Source organism: Phasianus colchicus, chromosome 4 (assembly GCF_987193195.1).
Source record: "Phasianus colchicus chromosome 4, bPhaCol1.hap1.1, whole genome shotgun sequence".
Classification (NCBI taxonomy): Eukaryota; Metazoa; Chordata; class Aves; order Galliformes; family Phasianidae; genus Phasianus; species Phasianus colchicus.
In genome coordinates, this window is record NC_143439.1 from 13,859,258 (window position 1) to 13,886,409 (window position 27,152).

Consider the following 27,152-nt stretch of genomic DNA (forward strand, 5'->3'; position numbering starts at 1 on the left):
TTGGCTCTCTAAAGTCTATACATGCATACACACACATACATGCAAGTGGAAATAAAACTGTTAGTTGCAGAACTCAGACTTTGCATTTAATGAACACGTGAAATTCTGAGGAAAAGCCCATAGGCAGTTAGGACACGCTGGAATCCTAGAACCAGAAACATGGAGAGCCTTTTCTAAAAAGAAAAAGTATGTCATGCTGTCTTCTCTATTTTTTGACAAATACATTTTGGGTTGAAATCAAACTGAGGAATAAAATAATAATTAGTTTCACTGCAAGTAATGATACATCTTGGAACAGGGAACCAAACTTCTGTGCCTTCTATTTTCCTTTCTCTTCCTCAGACTAAATGAATTTGATTAGAGATTGGAACAAAGTGCTGGAAGTTTTCATTTTACTAATTATGGAAAGCAAAGTAAGTAAAAAGAAAGCATGCATTCCTTTTTTATTATCTTTTTATGGAGGTTATAACCAGAGTTGTTTTCTTATAGCTTTAAGCTGAGTTGCCACAAGTACTTATTCTTAACAAAATAAGTATGGACCAGATCCAGAGTTGTTCAAGCAAACAGCAAGATTTCCAGCAATTTCAGTATTCTTTTGATCAGGCACTTAATCTTCTAGAAAATACTGGGCTTAAAAGGACTATTGTGTTTGTGGTGCTGACTGCATATGGAGTTTGGAGTTTGAGTTTGTGTCTAATGGAGAAGAAGAAAGACATTTACTAACAGATTTTCTGTAAGTATTGTTTTACTTCATTTTCATTCTATTCCCTTTCCAGCTGTTTTTGCATAATAAAAGTTTAAGTGAATCCCCTTTAAAAGGTCTGCTTTTGTATTAAGGTATTTAAAATTCAATGTCTTTGTGTCAAAGGGATTTTATGAAAGATCTGTCCAGGCATATCCTGTAATAAACATCTGGAAAAATGCAGGGCTTGCCTAATGGTGGTTGTATAGCAAATATGCAGTTTATCTGGCTGGTTTGATATCAGGATTAACTTTCTGCCACTTTTAACTTTCTGAATTTACTTATTTGTTTTGTGATCTGAATATTTATGTTCTATTGTGGTGAAATAGTCTTTAGTAGTCTTCTAGCTCATAGGTAGTACAAACTGTACAATCCTGGGTTGATGCACTAAAGTCTGTATGAAAGTACATTACATCTCTGCATGGTATTCACTGATTAAGTGCTGGAAGAGTAAAGTTGCTCATCTTTAAAGATAGCTTCATTTAGTACAAAGTGTATAGGATAATGAGTAGATTAGCCAAAAGCAAAGGCTGCCACAGAGGTAATAGGATATCATTTATGTGTGGACCAGAAGTTTGATTAGGATAAAGGAAAAAGAAAACATGAAGTTTAGCCTATCTGATAAAAGCCAGAAGTAAAAGCCCTTAAACATTTTGGGAAGAGAAGGAATTTAAGGTTTTTGCAAAAAAGAAAGAGGAAGAGTAAATAGTTTGAAGAGTAAATAGTTTCAGCGGTAATAAGAGAAAAAAGGAGCAATTGCAGAAAATATCATTAGAAAATAAGGAAATGTATGTTCATAAAAATCACAGAAAATTTGAAGGGGAGGTTTTAGCAAATAAGCAGAATATGAAGTTGTAATCCTACAGTGACATTTAGAGTCCTGTGAATGACCAAGGAAAACCATAATCCTTATTCTGACTGTAATGGTGCTGAAGGGTAAATGCTCTGTAATGACAAAATTCCTGTCAGAGTTCTCTGTTGAAAATAGGAGGTTTTAGGACAACAATTTTAACTGTATGACTTAATTGGTAATTCCTGGAAAATTATTGCTGATGGTCTATGAACAGATTAATTGAGGGGATGTACAGAAATAAAGTGATGATCTCCTAGATTTGACTACACTTACCCAAAGTGCAGCTTGACTCTAGAGAGGGAATTGTGCTGGGTCAGTCAGGTGAGCCAACCCCTCTGGGGTACAGTGTGGAATTCAGTCCCTTGAATAGTGAAAACTGCATTTCCACGTGATGCTTGTGCTGGTTGGAAACAGGCAAAGAAAGGTTAGTTGGCAGGGTTACACCATGAGCAGTGCAGCAGAGGGTGATGATGATGATGCAAGACCTGGAAGACGCTGTTCACCTCAGGACCCACCGTCCCCCTGAATAAACTTCACCATGATGATTCCCTGTAGGCATTCCAGCAAAAAGGAGGTTCTACTTGGAAGGATAAAGTAAAAATGTAAATGGGAAATGCATGTGGCTACAGATGCTTGCAGGTGTTCGCTATCAATCCTTTTAGTAGTTCAAAAAGCCTTCAGCCCCATTTGCTTCTGAAGGAGGAAAAAATTTGCTTGTGAGCTGTTTAAAAGTAATTTTGTTCTCATTTATGTGGGAAGATGAATTGTGATACTAAAAACTATTTCATTTTACTTGTGCATTTAAAAAAATATTTAGTATTCAAGGATGGTATCTAATCCTAGAAAGTTTATCTTAGTGCTTTATTTTACCTGTTGAGCTAACCTCCAAAAAGTAGATTACAAATCAACAAGTAAAAGCTCAGTATAACACTTTACTCTCTGACTTTAGTTTCTTCTGAAGAGTCTACCTCAGTAGGCTGCTTTCCAAGCACTCAGGCTATCTTGTATCTCAAACTGCTAATTAATGCCAGCTGTAACTAATTGTGACATTGGTATATGGTTCACATTAGGAACAGCAGGACTATTTTAAAACTGGGATAGCTGTGGGTTACTAGGAGTAGAGTCTATTGTAGCAGTAATGGGCCTTCCTAAGGCAAGGGTCAGCTGTATGTAAACTTTCTCAAACTAGAACTGTGTGTTTTGAGACTGATTGGAAATGTCTCTCTTTCTACTGCTACATTTTAATGGAGGAGCAATATAGAAACATAAGTATTGTCTGTGTTATCTATTCTGTGCATTCTGAGGGTTCATGTTCTCATCTATGTCCTGACTCTACATGGGGAGGTGAGTACAGCAAACGCTTTTCTTTCATCTCTTTGTCTTTTTCACTCACTTGTATGTCCTCTTTGTTTGTTTCCATGTGACTCTGTTCTAATTAAAAAGGCATCTTCTGATTTTTTTTTTTTCTTTTTTTTTTCTCCCAGAACTTGGTTCTTCCAGAATTTACCATTTGTAGGTCTAGTGGTTCAGGTTTGTCTCTGGCAGCTTGGTAGACTATAACAAGCCTACTTGTTAAACCAAGGTTAGCTAGCTGGAAGCCCACTCTAAACTCTCTACCATCAACTTGTGTTAAACTAGACATATTATGTGTCTTGGGTTTGATAAGTATTTTAGTTACATGGATATGGATGTATACTGTGAATAAAGGAGTGCAGTAAGATTTAATTTTGCTAACATAACATGTAGTATGGATTCTGTTTCTAATTTGAAATATTAATTTTTATGGTGAACTTGGCCAGAGAGTCCATATTTAAAATCAGTGTATTTAGACTTCTTTTTTTTTTTTTTTTTTTTTTTTCATTAATGGGGAAAAAAAAATCCAAAATACTTGTTTGAAATTTTGGATGCAATTAAATGTACTTCTGGTTTTTATGATTCTCAGTAAGTTTTTGCACTTAAATGAAACTAGCATTCAGTTTAATTCACCATGCACTGTACATTTATGTGTTACTAATTTTAAAATCTGGGGCTTAATGTTGAAGTTAGAATTTGAATGAGATTAGTAGGCAAACAATTTTTTCTTTCTGTATACACTTAGTTTTTTGCTCACTATGATGCTGATGTTTAGAGCTTAGATACCCTATTTAATGATAGCTAATACAGTGATACTGATTTTTGTCCCTGCTGTGTTCATTATTAACCCCAGAAGGTAATGAAATTCTTATTAGGCTCAGTACTGGATATTAGTAATGTGTTTGACCATGCTATAAAAAAAATAAGGAAAGCTTGCAAACATCTGTAAGCTAATTACCTGACTTGAAAACCACTAATGTACATGAGTAACATTTGCTCATGCAGATTGTCTTAGTGAATTCAAAATACCTCAGATGGGTAGTTGCAGAATAAGGCTATAAATCATACCTATGGAAAGACTAAGAAGTGTTAATAGGAAGGCACCCATAAAGTACTGTAAACATTTAATAAGTTTTTATTAACAGCATATATAATTAAATTAAGGTAATAGTCAATGCTTGAAAATAAAGAACCGGAAGTTGGACTTGCTTTGCCTGCAAATATATTTTTAAAAAAGTATATCTGGAGCAGCGATCTGTTCACAGTAGTTATTCCTGTTCTATATGACGGCCAAAGCTACCATGTCCATGTTCCTGATAAACCAAATTCAGTTGTTATGTGTACCCCTACGCTTGTTTGTGTGCCCATAGCCAGGTATGATACTCTGAAAATGGGATATATGCAACTGGAAAGTACTAAGCAATTATTTGTTGGTCAACATGCATGAAACACAGCTAGGATTTAAAGAGCTTCTGAGAGCCATTCTTGATAAGATAGCTGAGAAGACTTTGTTTTGGTAGGCATCATCTGAGAAGATGGAATAGTGTTTCATGTTAGTGTGGTTTCTATGGTTGGTTGGTAGAGAGGCAGGGCACTCTAGGGAGATGTTGGATAAGCTTTTCCAAGGGTGACCCATGCATCTGTCTTGCATTTGTGGCTCAGGAGCTGGGCTGACTCTTTCAGTAGAGAAGCCTTTACAGTACTGCACAGCCCCTCCAGGCACTGAACGGCTAGAAAACCTGGTTGGATGCCTTTCCAGGAGACTGGGGCTCCCAAACTATGATTTTATGAGTTCACAGCAGGTTGAAAGTATACTCATAATGGCTGGAATACAGGCCAGCAGGCTCTGCCTCAGTAGCTAGATGTCTTAGGAGAAAGAAGGAAAAGGGAGCGAGGGATGAGCTTTGTAGATATCACCTACACTGTGTTTTATGGCAGATTTAGATGATGTACTGGTTGTATGTGTACTTTTGTTTTTCATAGGCAATTATTTTTGTGTAGATGCTTAGTGGAGTAAATATATTGGGCTTTGCTTGGAGCAAGTCCTTGTTTTACAAGGTTGTTTTATGTACATAACTTAGCTACTTGAATGTCAATTTTCAAAGTAAGCAATGTTTTAGCTATCTGTTTATTCCTCTGGAGTTCTAATAGAGCTTCCACAACTGAAATACTTAAATGTGGGCCTAGACAGAGGTTATCTATTATGCACAGTTTTGTTTTAATGTTTCCATTAAACTTTGGAACCACTGAATGTGATAATTTTCATGTATACTGCGAGAGTTTCTCCTTATCTAAAGCCCTTTCACATAAAGGGGTGTTTTATATTTGACTTTCCTGTGCATGGAAACAACCTTTTTCTGGCATTATCTTTTGGAAAGGATACATCTAGAAATCTTGTTATGAATACATGCATGTAGATTTGTTATATTACATGAATGGAACCTTTTCCTTTGATTATAGAATCATTTAGGCTGAAAAGGACCTTTTTAAAATCATTTAGTTCCAACTTGTGGTCTTATGAGTCTGGCCAACCAGCAGGAGACAAGGATGTGAAAAAATATGGTGCTAGTCAGAAATGCAAGTTGATGACAGTCCTCAAAAGTAAGCATCTGTGATTACAGTACTTGTTGGGGCCCTCAGAATGTTACTGGTAAATAGTTGGTCAATGTATGCTACATCTTTCAGAGAGCATTCTCATCTCTGAATGACAGAATATCTCTTGTTGGAAGAGGCACACAAGGATCACTGAGTCCAATTCCTGTTTGCTCTTTACCTAAAAATCAAACCATATGTCTAAAAGCTGTGTATATGTGCGGAGAGAGCTCAGGGTGGATCTGGGTTTTTTTTCTAGGCAAACTTAGCAAGGTTCAGGACTTCAAAGTTACCTGAATGCCATACCTATGCTGTAGAGGAAAAATGGGCAGGCAAACAAATAAGGCATGTCTTAGTACTTCAGAAATTTTTATTATCTCAAACATTTTTACTCATTACCTAACAGCTTACAAAATGTGTACTGAAGACTTTTCAGTGTGAGCTGTTTGGAAAAACTTACAGATATGGGAAATGACAAAGAATTAAAGCAACCTGACACCTGTGAATTAAGTGTGATAAGCAGTATATAATTAATGCTGCATTGCCTTGAACCGAGATTGCTGCATGTTAAAATTGTCTAACTGAAACCTATATCTGAGTATTTTGTAACACTAATAGCACAGATAGTTCTGTAAAACTGTTACATGTTGTCTATGTGAGCAATAATGATTGTGCATGTGCACATCCAGTTACCAAAAAGTTGCAAGGTAAAGGCAGAATGTCCCACCAAATGCACAAGGTGTAATGAAGTCAGGCAGCGTTGAAAGTAGATTGGATAAGGCCTGCTTTTGGGCAGCTGGTGTGCAGGAATAAATTACATAGAAACATTAAAGAAGAGGGAATGCAGAATAGAGAAGACAAATGTAATCCAAAAGTAAGAAAAAATAGTAAGTATTGACTGTTGCAGTACAGGCAAGTGCTTCAGTGTTGTGATATAAAACTTGTGCCTTCTTCTGAATGAAAGGCTCACAAAACTGACACAGCACTTTAAATCACCCTGTATGCATTTAGCCAAAAGCCAAGGAATGGCTAATCACCAACAAAGCAGTAAGACCATTTATAAGGCTCGTAAGAAACATTACGATTCATCATTCACATGAAGTCGGTGGTGTTAGCTGCTGGTGCAGCTGGTGTTCCTTTGCTTAGCTCCTTGCTTGGGAACGGAGTCACAACCCTTGGCATGTAAAGATGTTGGATTAGCCTTAAGAAAAGTGGTTGCTCATCGTGTTCTCTTGCTTTAAAACAGTTTAATGTAAGCATTCCAGGTATACGTTTATTGCTCTTGTCAAATGACTGAATTACTGCTTGGGAATTTAGGTGCTTGCACAGAGAAGCCTTGTGCAGTGAAAATGTGGGCATCCTTTATCTGCTTTAAAGATGTGATCACTTTTTTTTTTTTTTAACAAGCCTGTTACAAATAGAATATGGAGCAGTAACCTTTGCTCCCAAACGTAGGCAGTAATCTAATTTGAGCTGTGGAAGCTGACTTCTTGAACATTTGGTGAAACTTCTAATCCTTCTGGAGAAATAATTGTGTGTTAATTAAGAGCCAGAATTCCACAAGGCTTATTAGCTGTCTAGCTGGATCTGAGAAGCAGAAGGTTGAACAGAGTTTAACTAAAATTTAGAACTATTAATTAGTCTCCTTTCTTTCTGGTCTCCTTTTTATTTTCCTGTTTTTGGTTTGTGTAGCACACTTTGAATGACCCGTGAGAAACTATTGTGTTTCTGACGTGATAGCTCCCAATTGTAAATGCTGTACTTTACTGGCCGTGAAAGAATAAAGCTTTAAAAGAGCTTGGCTTTCCTTAGCTACAAGCTAGCTTGTTATAGAAGAAGAAATGACAGAAAGTGGAAAATGCAGGCTAGCTAATCTTGTTAAATTGGCTGAATAATGTTGCATTCAAGATTCCTGAACTCCATGCTGGAACACACAGATGCTTTAATAAACTTGAGCATGTCTCACTTTAGCAGTCTTTGCAGGGTTCAGAAAATTTTTGATAGGCATATGGAAACTTAAGTATGAAACTCTTCCTTATGGACCTCAATTTTATAGTTATGGGGATTTGTGAACATGCAAATGCTTTTCTTCATTGACATGTGCATGGGCAAGATCAGGGAGGGAAGAGTAGACCCTGAAACCCATGTTAGTATGTGAAAGTTTTGTAGATGGCATGCATAGAGATGTGAACTGTTTAATGGATTTTCATTTGAATATTATGATTAAATTCACTTTCAAAGATGAGAGGGGTGCTAACATATGGGTACTGTGATGCAGTACAAAAGTCACTGGGATTCTGGTATGATGTGAGACAAGCTGAGTGTAACAGCTGCTATTCCAGCTCAATAGCCCCTGTACCCCCCCAGTGAAATCATTTTAAGCCTGCTGAGCAGGAGCAGTTTAAAGGTCTATTGTAGAAGACACAAGAATTCTATTCATTAATTAGACTTGTCAGAGTCTGCTTTGCGTTTGCGACGATGAATACAGTTTCATTCCAGGGGTGTAGTTAACCCCTTTAGTTAATTTGGTTTCCGGCTCTGTTTCTCATGTTTAATGCCTCACCTTTGTGTTGTGTTTTTGTAATCACTGAAATAATGTTTATATTTTACTTTTCAATTTATAGTATGTTTCGGCTAAGACATTTGCATTCATATGAATACTTCAAAGCTGGATCATTGCATTTGCCTAATACAGGCACTGCAAAACAATATATATCTGAATGACTAATTGTGGTAATCCAACTGGTTTCAAAACAATATGATTAGCCTGTATTTTTAGTTCACATCTGGGGGAGGAGAAGGCCAAGTGGGGAAAGGGAAGTGGAGTAAGTGCAGTGCAGCTAGCCTTTGAATTATGCATGGAATAGTTACTTGGATATGTAAAAGCATCCCAATTGCTCAGGTTAGTGGAGCTTTGTAGAAGCATGATAGCCATACTACTCTTATTGTCCTTGAGCTCTTGGGTGTGATTCCTTCCTTTACTTTTAGCTATCTTTCTACTTTTAAAAAATACTTTTTTTTTTCTTGTTAAAGATAGCCTAAGTACATCTCAAATCTAAATATGAGGAGCACATGAAACAGTAGGGTGCCTGACCTTAATTGTGAGATTCTAGGTATGCATGAATGAGAATCCTAAAAGCTCTGTGAAAACGTGCAGTTCTTTTTGGCAGTGTTTGAATTGCTTCCAGTGCTAAATCTTGGGCTGGCTTCTTGTTGCTACGCAAGTTTTTCTGTCAAGTGTACTGCACAGCATTCTGATCTGAGAGCCAGTTGGCAAGAATTGCTTGCTTAGAATGATACTAAATACTTTAAATTTCATTTTAAAGTTGAAGGATTGTTTTACAAACCGTTGTTCTTAGACTTAAGGTTCTAAATAGTGCCATTTTGAATGACCTTCTTTGATAGAGAAGTGTTTTATTACCAGATTGTCTTAAAATGATTGACTTAAAGCACATGCTCTTTGGATGGGGAAGGTTCAGATCTTAAGTGGAGCTGCCCAGCCCTGTTTGCTTGGGGAACATCAGAGTATAAATGCTTTTTGTACCTCTTGAACTTTAGAGTCTCTCTGCATTGTTGGAATGTCTGAGATAGAATGTATTCCCATTGCTCAGTGTCAGCTACATTACTACAAGGAGAGACACTGCCTAATTTCATCAGGTTTAAGGCAATACATATGTAGGGGCAATACATACTGATAGAAGAAGTTTTAGAAGAATGTGTCAACAGAACTCTACTAAATTTCACTGCTTTGAAGAAATAACTCAACTGGTACCCCTATAAAAAGTATGAACTAGATATTGTTAGGAAGTAGCTAGTTATTTTAAAAGTCTACAACGAAAGATTACTAACACTATAAATGTAAGAAAAAAATTCTTTTTTTTTTTGAGAAATATACTATTAGCATAGGTAAATTGTATTGTAGAGCATCTTTTAGAATGTTTGTAGTCACCTGAGTAATAGAATAATAGAAAACACAGCTGTCTACAAGGAGTTATACAAACGCAGATCTAAATTATGTGGGGCTATATTGTAAAAATCTTCACTTTTCTAGAGAAAGTCAAAGTAAATGAATTCTGTTATTTTGTGGTCCCCTTTGTTGTAGGATAAACTTGGCAACTTTACTTAGTGATATTTGGTGGATTTAGTGGAGGACTATGGAGAGCTGGGTCACTTATGTAGATGGAGATATAACTTCACATATGTAGATGGAGAATCCACTCTGTATCCCAATTTCCACTTCCTTTAGTGGTCTGGAGAGGAGTTCTCTAAAAAGAATGTTTTAAAGCCACACTTGATTCTTTTCTGTAACATGCAGTGGGTAAAGGAACACAAGGCTCACTTCCCAAATCTGGCATGTCCACTTTTTCCTACCATGGTTAATTAGAAGTATGCCTTCAAAGAAAGTGTTAACTGAAGAATCTAGGCCAACTGTGAGTATCCTATTCAGATCCAAAGACACTGAACTTATTTTCCTAGTCTTGGTGTGCTATTAATTTGCTTGGGGATGTACCCTGTAATTCTCTTTGCTGAAGCAAACTAAATTTCTGAATCTTTCCTGGCAAATCAAAGGTGCCCTTACAGGATATAAGTTGTAAGGGCTGAATATGTCTGCTTTTCAGGCAGAAAACTGTAATACCTGAAGCTTTACTAGGCAACTTCTATGTTTGGATGGCAGCAGTACCCAAACAAGGAACGTGTATACATCTGAAGTGGTAGCATCAGCTTTCTCAGTGTTTGAAAAAATGACAGCAGGCCCTTTCTGACATACACAAATTATCTTGGAAATGAAATCTGTGAACCAAAGAAGGAGATTAGCACATGGAATGACACCTTTTTGTATAGCTAGGTTATAATCCAAATTGTAAATCCTTCTGAAAAGAAAGTGTGCAAATCATTACAGGTTTTCAGTATTCAGAGTAACTGAACCTGCGTGACCTAACGTTTTTTTATTTAAATAAATTCTTGCAAGTTGTAGTCAAATGAATCACAAAACTGGAAATCCTGTTAAAGTGTTTACTTTCTAATGGTTAAATGGCTTAAAGGCTTTAGGGGTAAAAAAAAAAAAAAAAAAGAATTTGCTAAGTATAATTCACAAATGCTTCATACTGTAGCTGAAAATGCTATACCTACATCCCAGTTCAGATCTGATATCTGACAGATATATTTAGCCTTTGAGCCTTAATACTGCTGCATATGTAGGTGGATATAATATTCAAAATATATTTTCAATGGAAATTGAATATCAGTTAATATCTGCATTAAAATTGGGGATTCATGAATGATAAATTGTTCACCTTCCCTTCCTGACCTAGGAGATGAGCAGAAGAAAGCCAGTGATGATATGTTGTCAAGGTAAAATGACATTGTTTAGAAGAGGATAATATTTGGAGTTCCTGTTTCAATGAATAACATCAGTGCACTGTTCACCCCATCAGGCAGCTCTGAAAAACAAGCTTTCGGAAGGTCACAGGCTTGAGCTTGTAACCTTGGTGCCATTTGTCTGGTAAAATCTCTCTTCACTGTAAACCTGAATGCGTTTATTAATATGGCAATGAAGAGAGTCTGAAGAGAATATTAAAATAGTTCCTACTGAGTCAGGAAGAATATGTTGGTTTCTGAAAGTAGTAGAGCCCATAGACCTGTTGAAAGAAAAGGTCATTTTCAGAATATGAATGGTACTTTGGGAACCAAAAAGGATACTCTTGTGAAAGAAAAGGTGTTGTAAAGGAGAGGAAAGAAATGTTCTATCTTTTGCTTCAACAGGGTCAAAACAGTGTTTAGGAATTCCCCTTTAAAAAAAACAAAAAAAAACAAAAAAAAAACAAAAACACAAAAACAAGTGACAACAGCAAAAAGAAACTTTGACTGTTTAAATAAAAAATAATTTTAAAGAAGTTTCTTCAGACAGAGCTTGTAGAGACAGTGAACTTGGAGAAAGGCAGATAGGATAAATGCAAATAATTGCTTAATCTACTGAGTGGTCTTGGAATCCACTAAAGCTATTTTTGGCTCAGGCTTCTTGAACTGGGGAAGAAAAGGCACCCCACTTGCTCTCTATTTTAGGACTGTAACTTAAAATTGCAGTGGAGAGGTACATCTGTTGTGCCCAATTTACTTTAATAGGACTCTGAAGTTTCAGGCATCTGGTCTTATGCTGTCAATGGCAGGAAAAAGCTCATAGCCACTCTCTGGAAGCTATTAAGTTGCTAAGGATAAAGTACAGGTTGTGCTCTTCTGTCTATTTATCTGTTTATATCAATTTATATGTAATTTGTAAGTGTATAAGGGAAGTTATCTGGCTATATATGTGGATCTCAATTTTCTATGTTTAGAGCAAAAGAAAACAAGAGCGTCCTCCTTTATCACCATGTAGAGGTAGCATGAGAGAGTGGCTCAGACGTAGTTGCTTGCTCCTATAAAGCATCTGATATCTAATTTCATATATCTGCTTCAGTGCAGTAAGCAATGGGGAAAAAAAAACCTACCAGGAAGCCAAACCAAAGCAAACCTTTTTCTTAAATGTGTGCTAAGCTGGATAATTTAAAGATCAACAAAAAGCATGACTGAATTCAGTTTTTACAGGTGTAGAAGGAAAAACTAAAAGACAGTGTGGGCCCATATGACAAGCTGTTTTCTTTTTTCCTTAAGTAATGCTTAAAGTCAGAGGTGATGAGAAAAACTTGGTTAAACTTGGGAGTTGGGCACTCAGTTTTTCCTCTGTGAAATTCGTTGGTAAGTGAAGTTAGAGGGTATGCTGATATCTGCTTTAGATGGATCTAAATTGAAAAGAATAGACAAACCTCAAGAGTTTGTTGGTTTGCTTCCATTAATACTCCTTGCAGAAAATCAGTGAATTAAAGATATATGCTAGCTGAATCACTTCACTTTCCTCTACATTTCTTTGTATGCAGCTGAACAACCTGCCGTTGTTTGTATAACTCTTACAAGACTCAGTTCCCTTAGATGTATTGATATTGCTAGAAAGTGGTGTACAATGACCTTGAGGTATTGAAGCAGTTTTCTGTTATGTTTCAGTTCATTTTATGTTGATAAATGTGATTGCTTCCAGTGAGAAAGACAATGCTCAAGTTGCACAAATGCTGCTGAAGTGGGTGGGCTTTGAAGGTGCTTCCTCTGCTTCCATGGATACAGGTCATGCAGAATTAGGCGGTCTCACCCACACTCTGTGGAAGATCAGCAAGTTTCAATTTTTCTTTGAAATGTAAATGATTAGCATCTCAGCTACTTGAATAAAACCAAGCAGATCAGAGCTGGCGTAGAGCTGGATTCTGGTTATTCTACCTAACCTGTCTTCCAAAGAGTGCTCTTTTTGTTTCATATCTTCCTATCAATATACCACTTCTTTCTGCTGTGTCTTGATTTATCCTTTCTAAACTTGTCAGTGAAACCTGACAGCCCTGAAAAAGCTTTCATTTGTTAGTAGGTTTTTGTGGGCACATTAGACATAAAGGTCATTCAAACACAGATTTGCTGCTCTGCATCTGAGCTTTATATGCTGTCTTGGTTCCAGAATTTTATGTAAATGAGTTAGGATAGTATATTTATTACCAGGGAAAAGACAGAGCAATCAATTTTAAAAAAAGCAAATGGTGCTGTACTCAATCACATATTTTCCTGCTTAAAAATAGCAAGTCAAGTGCTGAAAGTTGCTGAAAGCTTTCAATCTTCACTATTAAATTAGGATTTCACTTTGAGTATTTCCTAGGATTATTTCTCTGATTTAACATACTTATGTTTATCTTCTTGTACTTAATTGAGTTGTTATACAGTAAAACATCTAAATTGCTCTTTTCTGTGGAAACAGTGCTCAATATTGCTGAAATCGGCAGTGTTATAGGAAAAAAAATGTAAAGTCTGGTTGCAAGAGAATTTTTTTCTCTCCAGGAGTTGTCTGTAGTACATCCTGAGAGAAATCAGGCCTGCAGTCCTATTAGGTTTAAGCACAAATCGTTTGGTATGTAAGAAAACCAGCTAGAACAATGCTTTTATTTTGTGTATTAGCAACAATATTTACATGCATATGTATTTTCTGTTGAAGGCTTTTGTGTTAATTTTTAGATTTTTTAATCTCATATAATCATTTTTTAATTCTCAAAATACTGAATTTTTATTACACACAATAATTCATGGAAAATACATAACTTTCATCAGCCTAGTTCTGTTTATTGTTGTTCAGTAATGACAATGGATTTTAAGTCATCTATGCCATGTTTATCTGTCTGTATACTACTAACAAAAAGGTCTAGCAGAAGGCCTGGTGTTGCCATAGAAAAAGGTCTTCAGGTGATTTCATAAAACTGTAGAATATCTTGAGTTGGATGGGACCTCGAAGATCAGCTAATTCCAATGACCTGCCATTGGCAGGCTTGCCACCTACTAAACCAAGCTCCAGATCAGGCTGCCCAAGGTCCATTCAGCTTCAGGACTTCAACACTTCCAGGGACTGGGCATTCACTACTTTTCTGGGCAATCTGTTCCAGTGCTTCACCATCATCTGAGTGGAAAAAAATTCCCCCTAATCTAAATATTCTCCCTTCTAATTTAAAGCTGTTTTGCCTTGTCCTATCACATTTAAGCCCTGTAAAAAGGCGGTCTCTGTCTCTGCCCTTTGAGTTCTGGACATTTTAGTTGTTGCTGAGCAATCTCTACACAGCGCCAAGGACTTTTCAGCTTCTTGTGCTGCTCTGCCAACAATGAGCTAGGGGTGCATGGTAAGGTGGGAAGGGGCAGAATCAGGACAGCTGACCCCAACTGACCAATGGGATATCCCATTTCATGTGGCATTATCCACAACAGTTAAAAATGGGGGAGTTGGCTGGCAGGACTGCCGACTGGGGATTGGCTGGGCATTGGTTCTCTCATGTACCACAGCACTGTACATCACTTGTTTATTGTGTTTTTTAATCAACTTTCCCCCTTTTCTTTCCTATCTACTGTTTTTGTCACAACCCATGACTTCTACCTTTTCTTTCCACCCCCCCTCCTTTTTCTCTTTTCCATCCCACTGGAGCCAAGAGAATGAGTAGATGGCTGTATAATGCTTATCTGTCTGTGAGGTTCAATCCCAGCAAGTATTCAATTACACCTTTTCTGGAAACTCATCCAGTCTTTTGCTAGTCTTTTATTCACCTACTGTCATACCTCTCACTAGACCAGGTTGCTCAAAGCCCATCCAGCCTGGCTCTGACTTCTTCCAGAGACAGGGCATCCACAACCTCTCTGGGCAACCTGTTCCAGTGTCTCATCACCTTCATGGTGAAGAATTTCTTCCTAATATCTAGTCTAAATTCTGCCCTCTTTCAGTTTAAAGCCATTTCCCCTTGTCCTGTTGCTACCTGCTCTTATAAAAAGTCCCTCCCCAGCTTTCCTATAGGCCCCTTCAGGTACTGGAAGGCTGCTATAAAGACCCCTTCTCTTCTCCAAGCTGAAGAGCCCCAGCTCTCTCAGCCTGTCCTTGCAGGGATGGTGCTTCGGTCCTCTGATCATTTTTGTGGCCCTCCTCTGGACCCACTCCAACAGCTTGATGTTCTTCTTCTGTTGGGGGCCCAAAATCTGGATGCAGTACTGCAGATGGGGTCTCATGAGAGCAGAGTAGAGGGGCAGAATCACCTCCCTTGACCTACTATTGGTCTGAAACTATTTAAACTAATATCTCTTGTTTTCTCTTAGAATTGATTCAACAATGAAAGAAAGCAAAGCATAATGTTGTGGTATTTGAACTATGATGGCGAATATTAATCTTTAAGTATATTTGCATGGAGAAGACTTGATCTCATTTTCCTCTGATGTTGGTGTTTTGCTTCTCTAAATTTGACAGTGTAATTCTGAAAAGAACAATAGTATAGAGACTGTGTGTTCACTTGGTAAAATTAGTTTGGATTGAGAATCTTACTTAAAATAACAGCAAACAAAACAGTAGCGAAACTGGGATGTGGAACTCTAATGATACCAGTTAAACAAAAGATTGCTTTCCTCATTTTCTTTCTAAAATAGCAGAGTAGTGTCTCCTATTGATTTGTAGTCAGGTGCCAGACGTTATTACTACTAAAATATATCCCAAGTAAAAATCAATGCACACATACTATAGTACATTAATTACTGCATTTTTTTTTGTTGTTGTTGTTCCCCATCTAGGTACTTACTGATTCTGTATTAAGGCTTCAAGTGATGAAAATGTGATGAACCTTCCTACTCTAATATGTCATGACATTACTTTATAAGTAGAACTAACTGGCTGATGACTTCAGATTTTCTGTCAAGTTATGCTGTAATCATTGCTTACCAGTTTTTGAAATCATTCACCTCCTTCTAGGATATATTTTACAGTCTTTAGAAAGAATCTTCACAGGATTAGTGGAACATGCATGTATCTGAATCAAAGAGCTACTCAATTTTCATTGAAGAAATATGCTTTGAATATTTTAAAGTTGTTTACGTGCTTTATTAAAGCTTTCTCTTTACCCATACTCTATTATTAATGCCATCAGAAAGGAGTGGATAAATATACAACTTGTAATTTTTGTTTTTGAGTGTATGGCCTTCTACTACAGTTCTCTTTAGAGAAATCATTCTCTATTAAGGCTTGCTTTTATACATAAATGTGTAATATTTTTGATGCGCTTAATACTTCAAATGAATGTAAAAAGCAGTTCTGAATGTTCAGAAACAAATTTTAAGTATGTCTTACATAAACAAAATCCCTTGCATCTTGTAAATAGCTGCCCTCTCAAGAACTAAGCAATGGTATTTCTTAGGGTGGAGTTAAAATGACTAATCAAAAACATTTTTTTCTAAAATAGGTGTAAATGAAGATGATTTTGATTGGGAAATAATTGCATTTTTAAAGCACTCCACTTAGATGCCATAAACCTGATGTGTTCAATCTTGATCACTTTTTTTGACTTGAGTGCTTTGAAGCTCACTCAGCTTCTGTGCGTCTTAAGCTTCCATGGCCTAACTAGCAGAAACACTTAACCACCATTTTACTACGAGGTGGAAATGATTTCAGTGATGCAGTAAGCAGTTAATAACAATGTATTTAAGGAGTTCCACAACTCTGTATTTGACATCCATACAAGCAGCCTGTCTGTATTCAGTTTAATACAGTAAATACATTCAGTATCAACACATTGTCTGAGTTCTCCTATTGCTAAGCTACTATATCCATTTAGCTATTCTTTCTGGTCTAGCTAGCCTTGTTGGGCATTTTTGAGCAATAGAATTTGCTTTTTTCTTTCACTAGTTGATGGCATAATGTTTGAAGTCCTTAGTTTAAAGGTATGCACTGGAGAATTGAGAGTTTGAGTCCCTTAGTCAAAGATTAGCCTTATGTGATATGTAGAAGAAAACTTCTGATTGGCTTTTAAAAGGGAAATATTCTTTATCTGTCCTGAAAAGGTTATTCTATAATCTTCATCTTGAGAGGATTAAGGCATTTCTTCACCCTAAATGTCTAGGTTTCCTTCATGTGAGAGGCAAAATCTTGGGCATACCCAGCTGGAAATGCAAGAAGGTTATTTATGGTCAGATACCTGCTGGTGGGTTTTGTTAAAACTTTTTCATCTCTCTTTAGGTGTCTAGTCTGTTGTGTACCTAAGATGAGACAAAATATCTGCTTTTTTTTTTTGCCTGTAGGGCAACAATGAAAGACAAAAGTAGCTTAGTTGTTGGCAAACACATTTTAAAAAAAACATTACAGATAGTGTTCTTATTATAACTTCTTTGAGCAATTTTTAATTAGGAAGAATGACTTAGAATGACACTAAGGCCAAGGTACTGAGTACATGATTCACTGGCACACTGTACTAGAAGCCTAAAAGAAAGGAAGCACAAAAATGATGTGATAATGAATTCTGCCTTAATGTATTTCCAGCTTATTAACTGGAAAACATGCCCAAACTTGCTAAGATATGTTCATTCGTTATAATCGCTGCCTTAATAAAGCCAAAACATAACATGGAAATACAGCTTTTTAGGGGCTAAGGCAAAGGAGATATTAGAGATAACATAGGCAGACTGATAGTGCTTAGAAGTTGTGGAAGGAGGAAGATTAAACAAAATCCTTGCCTGGACTTTCTCTGTAAAACATAGGCTGCCCTGTAACAAATTCCACATGTGTGACTTAGCAGCTGCCAGCACTCAGTACAGTATCTATAGCATAAGCACTGTATCTGGCTCATCTGGGAGAAGAGGGATGAAAGGATGAGATGTCCCAGTGTCCCTCTCTGATTCTGTCAGGACGGTAGTTTGTAATTTCATAGAATCATCTAGGTTGGAAAAGACCTTCAAGATTTTGAAGTCCTGCCATCAACCTGGCCTGTCAAGTTCCAATAACTGAACTGTGTCCCTTAATGCCATATCCACTCAACTCTTAAACACTTCCAGGGATGGAGAATTCACCACTTCCATGAGCAGTCTGCTGCAGTGCTTGGTCATCCTTTCTGTGAAAAAATTCTTCCCAGTGTCCAACCAAAACCTCCCTGGCACAACTTGATATTGTTTCCTTGTCTTACCTGTGAAAAGGTAGTGACATCCTCCTTGTGCAGCCTCCTTTCAGGTAGCTGTACAGAGTAATGAGGTCTCTCAGCTGCCTCTTCTCCAAACTGAACAGCCACCAAACCCTCAGATCTAGAGGTTTGGAGAGATCCAGAGCATCTAACCTAATTTATAGTGCAAAAATCTACTGGGTCACGTATGCCAGGGGAAATGTTGCAAAAGTATCATATGGAAACCTGTCATGTTATTTGGAGATATATCAGTTTATGTTAAATAAACTGTATGCTGTAGCACAAAGCTCTTGGCAAAACTCCTACTTTCTAACTTCAATTTTCTTTGATGTTCCTGCAATTCTGTGTACTACACTCAAAGTCAGTAGTTGCTTAGTGAAAGAAATGAGTTAATATCTTCCTCCCTCTGAAAAAAAAAAAATCCTTCAAAACAGATCTTAATGCTCAAAATTCTAATTTCATAGCTTCATGGTGACAATTAGATGTGTAACTAATGTTTTCTGATGTCTTGTAATGTAGAAGCAGCGATCATCTCTTTTTCAGAAGTAACATTCAAATTATTTTCTCTAATTTCAGTCCTTCAGAGCTATGAAGTGATCTAAATTAATTAGCGATGAGTGCAGTCCATGGAAGTCTGTGGATCTGTTATTCTCTTCTCTGGGTCTAAATCTTCCTGTCCCTGCTTGCTCACTAGGGAGTCACATCATGGATGTTTTTTTCACAGAAGACCTTGAGTTGACTCTGAACATCTCTTTAAAAACACCGAAGGTTGTGCAGGAGTTGATTAAAGATGTGACTAGTCCTTCCTTATTAGGCATGTAATGAGTTGAAACTGCTATATGAGAAATGGTAAAGAGCCTTTGAAAATGGTCTTTGGGAAAAAAAAGAATTAAGACTAATTTTGTTATTTTCAATGCACAGTTGCTGTTATTGAGTATGTTTCCATACAGAGAAGACTGGAAACTTGCTTAAAATTAAAAAACAAAACAAAAAAAAACCACCTCTTTTTTAGCAGGTAAAGTACCTTGAAAAGCTGAGCTTTTAAAAGTAACAGATTTTACAAAGCCGTTTGCAGTTTACATGACAGCTTTGCAGGTGAAACAGTTTTCTATTCTTCACATAATGGGAGAAATGTAGGAGGAGATGTGATCATCCGAATCGTGATTTCTCTGCGCTGCAGTTGCACGTCCTCACGACAAGGCCGCAAATAGGGAATATAAAATTATAGATTAGTTATGCATATTTGGAAAGTATTTAACAGACTTGCTAAGCTCTAAATTGTGGTGGAGTTGTTTCAATAATCATTCAGAATTAATATACGGAGCTTATGAAAGCTGAAGTTGACACAAAAGCCACAATGACAGAGTGCAAATCTCTGTAAATATCACAATATAGGGCACATGCATTTGAAAGGCTTCTATCTTTGACAGTGGATTTAGAGCTTGGATCTGCGCTCTCCAGTGGTTTGCCATGGGTGTGCTTGTTCACTTCTTTTTCAAATAAATTTAACCACTAAATAAAGATGAGCTCCTCCTGGGAATAAAGCTGATATTCTATTCTTTTTCCATCAAATTGGCAGATAGCAATCTTTTTTTTTTTTTCCAGAGAGGAATGAACATACTTTAGTGTCTGATAAGAATGTGGCTTTGTGAATAGTACTAATTTTAAAAAGGGAGGAAGAGGGGGAGTTCTTAAGTATCTCTTATGAAGACTTTTTCTGAGTTTTGAATGATGGCTCACGTTGATTGTATTAAACCAAATAAAATTACATCCTCGGTATTGTGTCTATCTCCTCCCTCTACTTTTCATTGACTGTACAAGTTTCAATTAAGTTGTAGGCTGTCAGAATATTTTGTAAGCTCCCTTTTAAGGAACAGTAGATATTGTCATAGTTAACTGGCCTATTATTTGCTAGTGAGCAAAGAAAATGTTCATCTCTGAAGATGGTTGTTTTGAATGTGTATGATTTAAGTAAGTCACTGCTCAGCCGTACTTTTGCAATTGGTTAATTCTCTTTATCTTCTTTCTGATTCACCCTCTTGTCTTTTAAATCACTGTTCAAAAGTTTGGAGGTTTGATAGTATAATTAATTTCTCTCACAGAAGAAAGTGCGTTATTCTTCCCATCTGTAGGTTCTCTGTGGGACTATATTGTAAATTCCATAACGGGCTATAAAACAGACCATTACATAATTGCACATATAATTTACTCTAAAATGTGTAGGCTGTCAGATAATGCCAGCATGCCCACAGCCTCTGCTAGCAAAGCTCTTGAGTGACTGCATAGACCATGTAGGCACACCTGAGAGTGTTGAAGAGGTGTAGACAATGGCTACAAATCAAGAAGAAAGGTTTGACAAACCAGGACAGAGGTTTTTGCAGTACCTCTCTTATTAAACTTCTCCCAAGTTAAAAATTATCCACTTATTCTCATTCCTTGGCTTTTCCTCTTCTGTGATCTTTCAATTTTCCCACTGATAACACTCCTGCTTTGATATTACTTGATTAACAGACTTAGGAAAAGCTGATCTTCTGGTGGTCCGTTCTGACTGCTGCATTAGCAGTGAAATGGGGAGGTGGTTTCTTATAGGAATGCTGGTTATTCTTACAGGCACCTACACATATTGAAATAATAAAACATCTGGAAAGCTTCATTTTTAATTGGCATTTTGGAACTGATTGATGTTTATACTCTGTGACTTGCTAGGAAGATGAAAGAGAAATATTAATTTCTAAAGGGGTTAGATCTTTTTTGGTCGATTAAAAGGGAATAATTGAGTTCAGCTGATATGCAGTGGTTTGATTTAGCTGGTGATCTGAATAGCTAATTCATAAATTCAGGGTTTTATCGCTTGATACTTAGTTGTAAGAAAGCAACAAACAAGTAAACAAAAATTGCAAGGTCAATCAGTATGTGAAAATAGAGATAAATCCTGAAGTAATGGCTGTAAGCAAGCACTTCTGAATCCTCAGAGGAGTCCCTGGAAGGAGCACATTACAGAACCTCTCGCGTGTATTATGCTGGGGTGAGAGCTATTTCTAGTTCTTGACTTTGAGATTTACACAACTTTGTACTTTTTCCCCATGTTCTTGTGTTTGTTTTATTGTTTTTCTTCCTGTGGCTAACATGTTTACCTCTTACTGCGTTGGCAAATAAGCGCTCAGCAGGCAAATGCCTAATGTAAGAATGTGGCAGAAGTTGAGTCCGATGACTCAGGACTCTGCAGGAAGGCTTTCTCTCTGCTGCTGCTGCCCAGTGACTATTGGTACTTTGATTCAGAAGGTGAACTGTGCTTTTCTTTATTACTGCCAGAGAATGGAGAGTTCTGCTTCAATGGTTTTATGTTGCTATGTGAGAATGATGGTCTGAAATTGCTGTTGTAATAAGAAAATAAGGGTTTCCTCAGTAATTCTGTTACTGCATAGGAAGGATGCTGTGTAGTTCTCTTTCATGATCTGAATCCACAGGATCTGTTGAAATCTCAAAAAACTGCAGATTAAGACTGTGTGGGATATATAGTTTTTTTGACCTTCCTCATGCGTAGTTTTTGATTGAGGACAGATGAGATTAAGTGACCTATGAGGGTCAGAGCACTAAACATTGCTTATACCTTCTACTGAGACTGAAGGATGCCTGTTTGATTGCTGTGGAGGAGAGACTTTCCTGGGTTGAAGTGAAGTCATTCAGTCTTGCATTCGTGTTTTGCTACAGTGATTGTACTGGAAATTAAAGGGAGTAATGGAGGAGTAAATGAGCCTGTATTTGTATTGCACATTTAGATTTATAGAGCAGTAACATATACTTCACAAGATACACTGTCCTTTTTTTGAAGCATGCCTTGCTATGAATTACAAGTATTACCTATGACAAACTTGTTAATATATGCTTGTTGGTTGGTCATTGAGACATGAACAGACATGAACTCTTCTAAAAGTGCTATCTTTGGATTTAGCCCTATTCTCAAACTGCTTTATCCAGGGGTGCCTAAGGCTTACTGGGTTAAATGGTGTCTGAGGAAGGCTTTGGTGTTCACTTGATTGCTTTAAGTGAAATTAAACATGTTTATTGGTACAGCATGATGGGTAGTGATGAACTACCCAAATTACAACTGCAGTGTACAACATGCATTAAATTACTATGTTCTTCATAAGATAAACTTCTACATCCAGATTTATAAGCTGATTAATGTTTGTCATGTATAAAAGCCTGTCTGAATTGGATTCACAAAGCTGCCATAGGTTAGAGGCTTCTAAGTGTATAGGTTATACTTAGTGACTTGATGCATAAATCATGTAGGGTACAATGCTTGAGGACTTAGTAAGATGGTGGAACAGGTAGATGAGCATGGAAGAGGTTTGATTTCCACCTTTTATCTAAAAGGTTTGGAAGAGTGTAAATATTGCCAATGTCCAAGTTGTACATGTGTTATAAAATGTGTGTGTAATATTGATGCTGTTAAAAAGACAAATGTGGCTGACTTATATTTCAGGAGTTGTACCAAGGATATCGAAATCATTCAGGTGTTGGATGTTCGTGACCTTAATAAACACATGACAGCTTTTATTATCTGAGGCTTCAAACCCCACTGCGTGGAAGGAGGAATGGTGCTAAGTGAGGCAGAAAGGGGAAATGGGTGAGCTATTGCTTGTTTAGTTTGCTTATTTGTTATAAAACTACTCAAGCATAACTTTCTTCATGACCTTTTAAATTATTTGGTAGTTGATGTACTTCATTTGAGAGTGTCTTTAGCCTTGAGATTTAAAATGGTCATTGCAAAATAATACTGATGTGCAGACTGTTAACAGATTTTTATTCCGTTGCAACACTGAGGGATAACTTAGTCACTTGTTTTTTGACACTCACTGCACTCTGACAGTAAATCTTATCAGAAAACTAAAACAAAATTTCAAAGTAGCTGAAAGTTACATGTTGATTTCTGTTTTTCCTTTTTGTATTAGTCCTGCTTAACAAGTGTTAATTATGTTAACACATAGCACAATCATATTTTTTTTCTGGTACTTTCCTGGTACTTATAGAAAAAACCCAACTATTTAATGAGTGAGACTTCTTTCTGCTTATGAATTTTCTATGGATTGATTCTATCTTTTGGACCTCGTTTCAAATTTTTATCAAATGCACTTACATAATTCTCGATTCTCACTTGCATACAATTCATTTCAGACTTCATTCCCAGTTATTAACACATGTAGATATGTTATGACCTAGCTAACTCAAGGAAAGGAGGAAAGCCTTCCATTCTTCTCTTAAAGCATACGTTAATTTCCTCTTTCAGGAAGAATGAAGTATTCTATAAGAAATAAAGTAAGAAAGAAGTAATGTTCTAAAGCTCACAGGATTCCTACTGGCATATACTAAGACAAAGAGTTTCATCTTTCTTCATTTTTGATATCAGTTCTGTAATAAGCTATGCATATCCATTCTGAATATTATGGCTTTTTTTTTTCTTAAAGAATAAAAAAAAATAAAAAATAAAAAAATTCTCCCGGAGTGGAGAATCTGTTTTCCAGGTTCCAGTCAAGTATGGAATTTATCCTGGAGTTATGAACTCCTAAATACAGATGTCTATTATGAAAATTCTGGAAAACTCATGCAAATGTAATTCCCTAGTAAAATGTTATGAATATCCTACATGCTTCTACTTGTTCTTGTCATTTGTACAAATATTATATACAGGAGGGAAAAGAAATCTGTCAGTGTAAGACATGACTTCCAAGGAACTGCAGTAACATTTTTCAACAATTTATTTCTAGGAAAATGTGGAAGTTGCAGTTAGTTTATTCAACTCTGTGTTAGCAATTAAAACACATGTTAAAAATAAATCTCATTTAGCTCTGAGCTCCCTAAATTTGACTTCACATTTCTAGAATATTGCATGGAAGACAGCACAAGGTTCACTTTAATTGGATTATGTTGGAAAAAGCTGCCACAAGACGCTCTGGACCAAATTCCCTGGCTGACTTAGACAGACCATAATCCTTCTTGCAGAGTGGGTGGGAAATGCTATCATTTTTTGACACGATTACATTTTATACCTACTTTACTTATGTACAAGTGTTAGAACAAAGTAAAGACTGACTCTTCACAATGTAATATAGTGAGAAATAAGGTATTCAGCCAAGATCAGGTAAATGCCTGGGACATTATCAGTATGGGACTGGTAACTTTATTTTCATTTCTAAGTTAGTCTAATGATTTCTTTGCCTGAATAAATAACCGATGATGTAGTTCTACTTAAAGAAGAAGGGATCTCATTCTTTTATCACTAGTTCATTGTATTTCATGCAACAAATGATGTAACAGATTTTACTACTCTTCTATTAGGTAAAACATGATTCTCCAGGATAACTCAGATTAATCTTGCTGCAGTTGTTTTTTCTTTAACGTAAATGTCTTGAAGTCCTCTGACTGCTGTTTCTTTTAAAGTCACTAAGTGAGGCTTCAATTTGCCTTCGATCTTGATCTGTTACTTTATCGTAGGAACATCTTTAAAAAGTAAGATTTAGTGCTGCTCTAACAATTGGTGTTTCCAGGGTAGTGACAGCACGTATTGTGAACATACCTATCCTAAAAGGTGAACTGAGTAATTATTTGTTCAATTCCAGTGGATAACCCAACATTTTATAAGGTGTGCCATTGTATGGAGGCTTATGTGACAAGGTTGGTAGCAATAGGGCTGCTGTGAGAAGAGGACCCAGCTCCAGACACTAGAACAAACCTCAGCCTGTAAGGCACTCATACTGGAACAGTCCACTCCTGAAGTGTGCAGATCCATGCTGAAGCAGTTCTTGGAGAACTGCAGCCTATAGAAAGTACCTGCACTGGATCAGTTTGTGAAGGGCTAAAACCCGTGGGAGGGACCCTGCTCTGGAACAGGGGAAAGCTGTGAGGAGGGATGAGCAGAAAGATGAAGTGCTAAGAACTGGCCTCAACCCCTATTCACCATCTTCCCTGTGATGCTTGGGAAAAAGGATGTTTGGAGTGAAGGTAAGCCCAGGAAGAAAAGGGTGTGTGGAGGTATCTTTGTTTTGGTTTTTGTTTCTCACTAACCCACTCTAATTGGCAATAAATTAATCTTCTGGTCAAGTTTATTTTGCTTCTGATGAAATTTGGTGAGTGATCTCCATGTCCTTATCTCAACCCATGAGTTTTTCTATCATATTTTCTCCCCATCTTGCTGTGGAAATGGAGTGAGATTGCATCTGAGTTCACCAAGCCAGGAAAGGTTTACCCACCATAGTCTTTTTTTAAATAACTTGCTGGACTGTCATTTCTTAGAGCTCAGCCTAAATTATTTAGTTCTAGTCAGTGTCCTTTGTTCTCCAGGATAGTTTTTCTAATATCTGTGGAGAATATGGCCTCTCATATTGTACAGACTTCAGTAGGATTATTTCATGAGGCTGACATTTACAGGCTTTTGTGGGACCTGACTTTGGACAAGCTATCCCCTACACCACTTTCTATTAAAAATGTTATGCTTTTTCATGGGTCTTCTCTTCAATTATTTTTAAAAGCTTTGAACTGTTGAGTAAGTATATAACAACATGATAAGATTTTAATTTTATCAGCCATGGAAAACACATGGTATCCCTCTTACAGAAGAAATGGGCTCTACCAGTCCCAAATCGATTAGTGAATTTTCAGTTCTCTTATAATTACTAATACAACTGATGCTGAAAACAAGTAAATCTTCAAACTCTGCTGGGAATGGCTACAGGCTCATGACTTTGTCATTCTTCCCATATTACTTCAAAAAATTCTTGGCAGTTTGAGAATATTGTCATATCTTTCTTTTCTGGCTATTAAGTTTTTGTTAAACTTGGAAACAAAGCATGTAAGTATTAGAAGTGAGTGAATTTTTGAACTGATCTGTTGATGTGCTAACTCTCAGAAATTTATATTTTTAATACATCTAGGAAGTCTGGGCATCTTTAAAGCACTGAAGAACAAGGGTATATAAACAAGGTTACCAAAACCTCTGAAAAACAAACAAACAACAACAAAACATACAAAGAAAAGCATGTTTTTTATTTAGGGATTTAAGTTTTAGGTCACTTAATAGTCAGCTAGAGTCAGAAGATAATAAATAAGGTGTCTGCTTCCATGCATCTTAGCACGGAATTGGAGAAACACATGTCTGAGGGTGACTGTAAGATGTAGATGAGTTTGGTAAGGACTTCTGATGTATTAGTATTAGCACTTACTAGTATCTAGCAAAGCTTTCATAAAACTGCTGTGTAACTAATACAGTATTCACTGGTGTAACTGCTGAGCTCAAACCATGATTTGGTGCAGCCTCTTGATTTCAAAGAATTTTACCTCAAAAATTGAGCTAAACTAATAGAAATAGGCCAAGGGTAAAAAGTGGAAACAGAAAAAAGTAGACCTTGAGTGCCTATAGGCCTCAACTAGTTCCCTAACTGCTATACAAAACCAGAGTAAGATTGTCCCTCATAAAAACAAAACAATAACAATACCACCACCAACAAAACCCACACACAAAGCCATATTTTGTGAGTACCTCAGTTCCTAGGTGGGAAAAAGATAGAGATGTAAAATTATGAGACAGTGTCTGGAACAAAATGAGGAATAGCAATCAAGACTGAGTCCAAGTTTAATATTCTGTTCATTACATGAAGTGTACTTCACACAGACCAAGAGAGAGCAATCAAACAGTGAAAGAGACTTCAGATCAGAAGTCCATTAACGATGAAATCTAAACAATAGACAGCATAAGTTTGGTGAATATGCACTAAACAATATACACTGTGTACCATGCAAATTGCCTTGAACCCTCCATGAAAAGTAGCGAGCTTTTCTGAAGAAGAAAAATGAATATGCTTTAGAAAGATAATGACATGCCTATATATCACTGAAACAGGAGGCAGAACAGAAAACAAATTAATGATTATTTGTAAACCTAATAAGGGAATGTCAAGGACAGCTAGTGCACCAGAGAGTACATGAATGTGAATGATAAAAGAGAAAGCAAACAGTCACTAAGAAAAGTACAGTAGAATTACTGTGTCATTAAAATCAAGTATAAAGAGGGCTTATTATTAACAGG

At 36.7% G+C, this 27,152-nt stretch overlaps 1 long non-coding RNA gene across 1 annotated transcript in view; it reads left to right on the forward strand.

Moving 5' to 3' along the window:
* The first annotated feature begins 2,704 nt into the window (after positions 1-2,704).
* The window catches only part of LOC116226160 (uncharacterized), a 37,251-nt gene continuing 12,803 nt past the window's right edge, over positions 2,705-27,152 (forward strand). Inside the window, exon 1 of the long non-coding RNA XR_004166259.2 lies at positions 2,705-2,939. This is a non-coding gene — a long non-coding RNA (uncharacterized LOC116226160). The remainder of the gene's footprint in view (positions 2,940-27,152) is intronic.